Genomic DNA, 10,421 nt, shown 5'->3' on the forward strand with positions numbered 1-10,421 from the left:
TTATGGTGGAGGAAGGATTTTGAAGAGGATCTGGGGAAAGTTTTTTTTTTTTTACACAGAGTGATTGATGTCTGGAACGTGCTGCAATTGGAGGTGGTAGAAGTATATACAATTACTAAGAGTAATTTAGGCATTAAATAGGCAAGGCATAGAATGATAAGGACATACTGCAGACAAATGAGATTAGTGTAGATGGACAAAAAGGTTGACATGGTGGGCCGCACTGTGAAGCATCATTTCTGTGCCGTACGACTGTGACATTACACTAGAAGTTGGGATTGAACCTGGGCCACTGGAGCTGTGAACAAGTAGTACTACCCGCTGTGGCGATGTGATGTCCAGATTCTTCATCAGTACTGTTGATTCAGTTTGGGTAAAATTTGCCCTCCATTGTCTAGGCACCTAAAAAAGAAAGCATCTTGAGCCCTCTTAAATGAGCACATCCCAGGCTATTTGATCGATCTCGCCTTGTTAATTAATTTAGTAAGGGAGGAAAGCTAGTTTGAGGATTACTAGATAGCAAGCAGCTGCATCATCTCCATATGCACTGGTCTTAATTCCTTGATCTGATCTGGTGGAATTAGAATAGTAGAAGGGAACCTGTGCCGTTTCCTCGTGAGAGAGTCTCTGTGCTGTTACAGACTCTTAAATGGGGTTTAGTGTTGAGGAGGATGCTGCAGATGTCTCTAAACACTAGGCTTGGCCTGTTCCTGTGATCCATAGCCCCACTCAAAGAATAGTAGGCATCTCGCTCTTACTGGTGGAGATTTCTCCTTCAAACAACCCTTTCTGGCTTAAGACCTCCATTCACCACCTCCAGTTTAAATTCCATTTGGAATATTTTGGAGGACCAAGAAACCAAGAAGAAGAAGAAGAAACAACACAGTTATCTTCAGGCTATCTTTCATATTCACCTCTATACAGACAGTGGCCACAGTTTGAAGCTAATCAATGTATCAGGAAGACAATGGCGATGTTTGTGTAATGTGAACAGGCACAGGAAATGCAAGTCAATTTTTCATATTATCACATGAATTGCTTTGAGAAAGATTAACTTATTTTAATATACTATAAAATGAATCAATCATATGAAGATTTTTGACCAGCCCTTTGGCTGTGCTCCAGCTGCTCACCATCCTGTGCTGAGGGTCACAGTTTTTGGGCCGGCCCTATCCTTTCCTTACAGTGTGAAACAGTAAACAATATTTAATTCCAAGGCACCTGTACCCCAACCTGAAAACATGATGGCTTTAAGTAAGAGGAGACAAACATCTCCAAATGCTATGATGGTGGGGGGGGTGGGGTGGGGTTGTGGGGGGGGGGGGGGGGGAGAAGAGGCAGGAGTGGGCAGAGTGGGAGTTTGCCTGACACAGAATGAGTTGGCATTAATCACTGAGGCAGGTGAACTCAGGAATGCTGCACCACTGTGGCCAAGTTCTCCACTAATGTCATGGGTAACATGTACATTGAGGCACACCTGTCTTCCTGTCTGAAATGATTCTGGATATGATGTTGCATGTGAGCAAATTCCAGGTCTTGGGGCATGCCACTTGCAGATTGGAATGGCTTTTGCTCCCTCTCCACAAATGAGCAGTGAAAGTGTACTTGTGATTTGACAATTAGGAATGTAAAGTGTATTTTTGATTTTGATTGCTAATGACACGGGGGGGGGGGGGGGAGTCTGTAGTTTTTCTTTGATTGGGAACACTTTCCTTTGATTGTTGAAGGGTTTGGTTACATGACATGAATCTTGAGTTGTTCCTTTTTATGCACAACCAATCAAGGATGTGGAAGTTGCTCTGGCAAACCCTTTGAATCTTGTACCAGTTTCCAGTGGCCTTACTAACACACAATGGAACACCAACCTGTTTGAGGTCCTGGACTGCAATGAAACAGCCTGCTAAATGTTGGTGTGATATTGTATTTTATGGTGCTCCCATTGATGTATGTACTATTTTAAATGAATAACATGTATGAATACAAATATAGCTGTCCTTCGTATTTGAAGATTGTTGCTTCATTTTTCTGTATGAGGTTAGTTTTTAGGTGTGGATGCTAAGAGAGATGCGTCGCATCCACACCTCTCGAAGCTTGAGAGATCTTCGCTGCCGATTGTTTTTCATCTGGTGATGTGGCAATAACTGCAAGGAGATTTCTGGCACTGCTCAATGAGCAATCCTCAAACTCAAAGTGAAAGGTCAGCCTAGTCTCTGTTCATTTCCTACTGTACTCTGGCTGTGAATTGAGAAGGTTTATGTTCTTCAGTTCCTGCAGGAGTTAACAGCATTACTTGGAATTGTAGATCAGACTGCCAAGATTTGACAGCACTTTGCCAATGCATTCTTGGCATGTGGCTTCCACTGGCAAAGCCAGTTAATGTTTGACCTGACTGAGTGGCTTCCTAGGAAACTTGAGATGTTAAGTGCCAGCCGCCTTGCTTATGCGTTGGGGTCGAATAGAGGACAGACTTCAAAGGTTTGCTGCCAGTGGGACACCAAGTGCTGGAGTAACTCAGCAGCATCTCTGGGTGGTTAAGCATCATGGATGGGTGTGATGTTTCAGGTTGGGACCCTTCAGACTGAGGACCCTCTGACCTGCTGAATTACTCTAGCACTTTCTGCCCTTTGTAAACCAACATCTGCAGCTCCTTGTTTCTACATTGCTGCTGCCATTATTTGGAGTGAAGTGAGGACAAATATTAAATGCAGTGGCCAGTTTTAGTTATCTTGCCTATGGACAGATATAATTATTGGCAAGGCCACAAATATTCACCAGATTGTTTTTGATCACATATGTAGTTCATTAGTTGCCTTGCCAATATAGATGCTAAAACGTTATGTACTGTAGGTGGAGAACCATCTCAAGAGGTTGATGATTATAGGGCTGTGATGAGGAAAATAGTTTGGTTTGTGAATCTTTAGAATGCTTTACCCAAGGCTCTGAATGTTCAGTATTCAGTGCAAAATCAATAGATATTGGAGCATCAATGAATCTGGAAAAAGGGCAGGAAAACTGAGTTGATATAGACTGTGAGTCATGTGAGAAGCGGACTCAAAGGGCCCTGTCCCTTACCTTCATATGAAGAGAAGTTGTATTCACCAAAAAAGTTATCTTAAGAACAGAATCTGTTGGAAATACTCGGCTAATCAGACATGCTGCGAACAGAGAAAGAATATGAAGTAAGTAATATATAGATAATATTTAATTCTTAATTCATTGACTAAAACAAAGTTGGTAGGGTGATGTTATAACTGCAGAGTGTGAGGTTGATGGAGCATGTGGGATCCTCCTGTCCCACTTAGGAAACCTGAACGGAAACATCTGAAGACTTTGCACCCCACCCAAGGCTTCCGTGCGGTTCCCGGTGGTTGCCGGAGGTTGCAGGTAGTGGAAGCAGGTAGGGAGACTGACAAAAACCTCCGGGAATCGCACAGAAACCTTGGGTGGGGCGCAAAGTCTCCAGAGGTTTCTGTTCAGGTTTCCTAAGTGGGACAGGGGCATAAATAAGCAACCATAGTGCCTTTTAATTAAAGTTAAATCTCACTTTAATTCAACTTTTCCAAGTTGTTGTTGCACTGCAGACATTGTGGAGGAGAAGTGTTACTGAGCCAGGTTGATCCAGGCGGTAGTTACGAGTTAGGGAAGTTCAAGCATTGGCCAGGGACAGCAGGATGTTGAAACATCAGGCAGGTTTGGGGTGTGATAAGATCAGTAATGGAAGAGATGCAATCCTTGACTTCACCCGACAAGTACAAGGTGTTTGCTACCTGTGTGGATGAGGCCAAACACTGCATGGAGAAGGGTAATCTCACCATAGCACAGTGGAACCAGATGTGTTCAAGTGTGGTAGAAGATCTAAAAAATGTGGTTTTGGAGGGTATATTCATGAGGATAAATGTTGTTCTCTGCAGCTATGACTGGAAGCCATGCTGTCCAGTGCCGGAGTCGATATCTCGTGTTACAGGAGAACGTGGAGTGGAAGAGGGATGATCTAGCAAATACAATGTGGAAACAGGCCCTTTTGGCCCATATCCCTCCAAACCTGTCCTATCCATGTTCCTGTTCAACTGTTTCTTAAAAGTTGGGATAGTCATGAGAATTCAGAACAAGGTCCTGCTGAGCCTGAATAATTGGAGTTGAAATTCGAAGCAGAACCTTTCGAGTAATGATTATTAGCTTCTACTCAAATCACATATACATCTGCATTGACTGGCAGAGGACAGGGAATTTACACCTTGCCAAGGAGTGGTGCAGGAGGTAGGTTTAGATTCATGGAGGGGAACTACAGGACTTGTATTTGGGGGAAAGGGAACTATTTTGTTGGGATGAGCTCCACTTAGACCAACTTAACGTGGTGAATCAGATAATTAGAGTTATAGCTGCGGAGGGCTGGAGATGGTTTTGAGTTATGTATTGAAAAACAAGGCCAGAGAGAACAGTTGCAATGCAGGAGAAGAAAACTATAGAGTGACAGGAAGGCGCTGCAACATGGCAATAGTGTATCCATAAGTGTGGCCAAATCATGGGTGATGCAACAAGTTTGATAATAAAGGCAGATTCAAGGGCAGTACTGAAATACATCTTGGCCTGGAAGAGGAGATGGTAGGTTCCAAATGAATGAAGATGCATTGACAGAAGGTCCACATGGGATTGTTTATTTTGCCTAACACAGCTACACTGTTCGAGAAAGGGGTAACAAAGAAATCAAATCAAATCAAAGCAATCATAATTGGCAAAAGTATTTTGAAGCGTGAATTCATAGAACTGTGAATTCTGAAGCAGTATGTTAAAGAATCTGCTGGGGCACAGGATATTTTAAACCTTGTCTTGTAATTTTTTTAGGGATCCTTGAGAGAAAAGTGATCACAATATGACAGCATCTTGTATTTAATTCCAAAGACTTGAATTTGGCTCTTAAAACTCATTAGAAATATGTGAAAGGAAAACTGGGAAATGAGATTAAATGGTTTGCCAGTAAAGAAACAGAGAGATTAACTACAATGTCATGTTAAAAGGAAATCCTGATTAAGTTGCCAAGAAAAGTAAACATAAGAATTGAAAGAGCTTTCAGAATCTGGCAAAGGCTGAGCGAAATTCAGGAGAGAGATTTTTTATAAAGAAATATTTTTATGACAATAGAAAAGTTGTATTGTTGGAGGCAAAGGGAGGTGATGTTAATATGCAAATTAAAATAAATTGGAGAATAAAACAAGTATCTTCAATGCATAAGACTCTAAACATAAAAATAGTGAATTTATGTGAAGAATTTAAAGTATTAAATGTTGCCAAAATACTCCCTTGAAGACATTTATTAAAGATGGACAGATTTTACAGACCTGGTGACGCATTCTCGGCACCTAACAAAAAGGTAATGAATGTACGCGTGATGATTATCATCTCTCAGTCACCTGTGCTCCCGGCCTGCCCACTCTCCTTATAGCTCAGACCCTTGCATCCTGGCAACATCCTCCAAAATGTTCTCTGCACTCTTTTCAACTTAATGGCATCTTTCCTTGAGCAACGTGACCAAACTGAACACAATATTCCAAGTCTGCCTCAACCACCACCCTGACAATGCATTCCAGCATTCACTACCCTCTGTGTTTAAAAAAAACTTGTCCCACACATCACCTTTAAACTTTGCCCCTCTTACCTTAGAGGCAGAGATGACCAGTACAAGAGTATTTTTCCATTCTGGGAAAAAGATTCTGGTTGACTCTCCTATCCACCACTCCTTCCACTTTGTGATCTGCTACTCTGGTTCCCACCTGTCTGTCTCTTTAGTTTAAACCTTGCTGGGTGGCACTAGCGAACCTCCCTGCAAGGATATTGGTCCCCCTTTAGTTCAGTTGTAATCTGTCTCTCTTGTACTGGTCATCTCTGCCTCCGAAGTGATCCCAATGGTTTAAAATCTGTATCCTTGCCCCTGCACCAACTCCTGAGCCATGCATTCATCTCTCCTATCTTCCTATTCCTATCCTCACTTTCACATGGTACTGGGAATAATCCATAAATTACAACCCCTGAAGTCCTGCTTTTTAATCTTCTGCCTAACCCCCTTTATATTCACTTTGCAGGACCTGATCTGTGTTGTCGAGGGGAATGGCCACACTGTGCCTACTCCCTTTCCTGGTGGTTATTCATCTACTTTCTGCCCCTACCCTAAGCGTGATCACCTCACTGTAACTTCTATCCCCAGATGATCCTGAGGTCATTCAGCTGCTGCTCCAGTTCCCTAGTCTTCATATCTTTCTCACGTCAATGGTTTTATATACTTCTATCAGTTCTTCTCTTGGTCTGCAAAACTCTAGAGAAAACCATCCAAGTTTGTCTAACCTTGCCTTATAGTTAATGCCCACTAATCCAGGCAGCATCCTGGTAAACCTCTTCTGCACCCTCTCCAAAGCTTCACTTTCTTCCTGTAATACAACATAGAACATGATGCCAAGTTAAACTAATCTCCTCTGCCTGTGCGTGATCCATATCTCCCCATTCCCTGCATATCCATTATGAATGACATAAGTAGGGAAGACAGTCAATCTGTATCCCTGGTGGAAATGTCAAGGACCAGGGGGCAAAGCTTTAAGGTGGGAGGGGCAAAGTTTAACAATAATGTGCATGGCAATTGTTTTTTAGGATGAGTAGTGGGTGCCTAGAATGCACTGCCAGGGATTTTGGTGGTATGATCGTGGCATTTAAAAGGGTTTTGGATAGGCATATGGATATGCTGGGAACGGACAGATTTGCATCACATGCAGACAGAGACATTGATTTAAGTTGGCATCGTGTTCGACACAGACATTATAGGCTGGAGGGCCTGTTCCTGTGCTGTACTCTAGGAGTGGTTATATATGTCCTAGTTAGGATGGCATTTGATTTGAAGAAGAATCTTTTGATAGTGGTGTTCCCATATTCTGTGAATAAAAGAGATGATGGGTTTGGGAGGTACTATTGGTTAATGGCTGTGATGGTCATTCCATTGTTTGATGACTGACAGTCATGGACTGATGCATCTATAACTTCCAGATTGGCAAGGATGAGATCGAGTAGTTTTGCCATTTGTGGTAGTTTACCAACTGCCGCAGTCCCAACCTGGCTGGCATACCCTTCAAGACATGGCCAGCTTCGTCAGCTTGGTGGTGGTATCAAGCCACATTTTGCGTAGGAGTTGAAGTCTCCCAGCCAGTGTGCATGCTGTGCCCTTGCTGCTTGCAGTGCTTAGTCCAAGTGTCGTTCACTATGGTAGAGCTTTGATTCACCAGTAGAGGGAGCATTACTGCCCTTCTCTGGCTAACTGACCTATTTATGATGAGGATGCAAAGGCATTACTTATTTCCCAATGGTGGAAAACTTCTGAATGAGCGAGTGGTATTCCGAAAAACGCAAGAAATCATGGGATTTGTCTAAGTTTATTCGAGAGAAAAAAACGCGAATGGGTGTACCAGGTAGCGAGAGAGGGAGGGGGCAGATGCAAGTGGGAGACTGGACCGGCGGAGAGGCGTTGAGTGGTGGTGGAGAGAGAAGGGGGGGTGAAAGACGTGCGTGTTTGTGTTTTGCTCACAGTGGTGTTTAGTTTAACATTCCGCGGGGAGTGCCAGCGTCTGCACGTTGGTTACAGCGGCGGGCAATGTCCCCCAGTCCCTCCCTCTAGTCCAGGGGGGTGATGGGGTGTCCAGGACCTGCAGTGAAGCTGCGATAGCGTTCCTCTCTCCCCATCCCTTTCCCCGCCACCTCGCCTTTACCCGCAGCGCTCTCTAGGAAGGAACTATTCAATGTTCAACAAAGAATGGCCAACCAGTAGCAAGTCTGGTTAGTGTTTGGGTTATGATGGAAAGTTTATCGTGTCTCTGCTCCCTGAAGTTCAATTTATGCAATCATTACCCTCCCAACAATCCCCTGGATCCGACTGTGAAGTGCCTAACCATGTTTGACTTACCAGAACGTAACACCTCGCACTTAACCAGAATAAAACTCCATTTGCCATTCCTCAGCCCACTTGCCCAACTGATCAAGATCCTGCTGGAATTCGTGATAATCATCTTCACTGTCAACAATTCCACCTATTTTATTGTCATCTGCAAACTTACTAATCATGCCCTGTATGTTTCCAGCCTAATTGTTGGCATAGATGTCAAACAGAAATTGACCCTGCAACGATCCCTGAGGCAAACCATTAGTCACGGGCCTCCACGCTTAAAAATAACCTTCCACCCCCACCCTCTGCTTCCTACTAGGAAGGTAATTCTGTATCGCACGCTGTCGGATTGGCGTCGCATGCTGGCATCCCGACGTCTCACGTGTATCGCGTGGTGACGCATGGTTATGTCACCGTGCGTCGACGTCCGTAACCATGCGTCGCCGCGCGCCGCAGGGTATTCTAATGATGTCACGTGCACCAGACGGCTGTGCTGACGCGATTTGCGCATCACGACGCGTCGACCTATTTTACATGACGTGTAAATGAGGCGCAAATGACGGCCAAGTGGGACAGACCCTTACGTTTACGACCCTAGCCTAGTCAATCTTCTTGGTTACCTCTTCAAAAAATGTAGTCAAATTCGTGAGACAAGATATCCCATGAACAAAACCTTGCTGACTATTCCTAATCAACCCATGTCCTTCCAAATGCATGTGTCTTATCCCTCAGTACCATTCGAGGCAAGGGGAATGGTGGGGGGACCCAGTAATGTTGACATCAAGGGCCCCAGCCTGAGATTCCTGTGGTTATTCCTGTGCATCTTTTCTGAACCGTTTCCCCTGACAATATACCCTTATATAAATAAGGTACACAAAACTGTTCACAAAGAATGGCTAACCGATAGCAAGACAGACACATAGTGCTGGAGTAACACAGCGGATGAGGCAACATCTTTGGAGAAAAATGATGGGTGACGTTTTGGGTCGGGGTCCTCCTTCAGACTGAAAATAGAGGGGAGGGAGCTGGAGGTAGGAAAGGGCCAGAACAAAGCAGGGCCAGAAGCAGATGACCAAGGAAGGGTGGAGCCTATAATGGGCTTTAGTTGGCTGGGGAAGATGTGATAACGAAAGTATACAAAGATGCGAACAGGACAACTAGGGCGGGGAATGGGATGGGGGTAGGGGATGGATGGAGAGATGGAATGCAGAATCTGGTTAGTGTTTGGGTCGCAGTCCTGCTCGCTGACACACAAACAGTGACTCTCCACCAACCCAGCTGCAAAGCTCTGGGTTTCCGTGCCAATTATTCCAATTCCCGGTTCAGGGGTAAAGTTTTATTTCAGTACTAACGGCTAACAATTTGCAAAGGTAAAAATCCCGTTCCGCAGAATAAGATACAGAGATGTTACAATAAAAAAATTCACAAAGGTTAACACCGAGATTAAAACCAAACCCTCTCTCGTGATAAACACGAGACGAAGAGGGAACATTTGGACCAGAGACACGGTCCTCCTAGTTTAACATTAACATGAATGAGCAACTAATTAAATAAACACCAATGACATCAGGACAAACAGCACCAGGAACAGTACGAGTAATGTCAGAATGCTGTATTATATAAACCCTATCATGATCATCTTCATCTCGTAACTACTTTTACACCCCCATTTAATTTGTGCAAGTGTACGTTCTTTTCTGGCCACCCCCTGCTCTGAAACTTGATTAACATGATGAAGATGAAAGAGATCTTCCAATATTTGACATCAAAAGTGAAACAAATGTCACATCTTAGGAAAGGGCTCATATTATTTACAAATAAAAATCAAACAATCACTCCAAACTTCTAGCACCGCGTAAGGAGGACATGTATGGAAACCGAACAAGAAAAAGATCTTCAGTTCCAAGAATTGAGAGGGAGAGGATTATAAAACCCACAAAGTATTATCATAAGTCAAACTAACAAGAGCAAAGTGGTCTTAACATCAATCTGTGTACATTACAGTCAATACTGATCTCTGTTCATTGATACTCTGTACAAACACTGATTACAGCTGTACGATAGAACCCCCACAAATACGCTTACATTGTGACCTTGCAAATTCTCTGCTGGACGGTATTCATTTGGCAAAAACAGAAAACGTCATATTTTCAAATAAGCGAAAGGAGAAAATTATGAGTGGAAAACATGGTATTTGAAAGCGCACAGTGCACTGATAACAAAGGTAACACATGCAGTATACAACTCCAAGTCGGACAGATAAACCATTGTATGGTCCGGATCAAAGATCGCCACTTCTACAGAGGTACTGAAGCGCATTTGCACAGCATCTGTAGTACCTTGTTAAGCTGTTGGATAAATCCAAGAAGCTAGTGAACCGGATAAAGACAGCTGAGGTGACAGTATATGGGAGGCCTCACCGGCAGAGCACAGTAGTCTCAGAACCTTTGGTGCTAGGCCAAAAAACACATGGCTTGTCTGCCCTTTCAGTCAGTGGAAGGAACAG

Source organism: Amblyraja radiata, chromosome 10 (genome assembly GCF_010909765.2).
Source record: "Amblyraja radiata isolate CabotCenter1 chromosome 10, sAmbRad1.1.pri, whole genome shotgun sequence".
Classification (NCBI taxonomy): Eukaryota; Metazoa; Chordata; class Chondrichthyes; order Rajiformes; family Rajidae; genus Amblyraja; species Amblyraja radiata.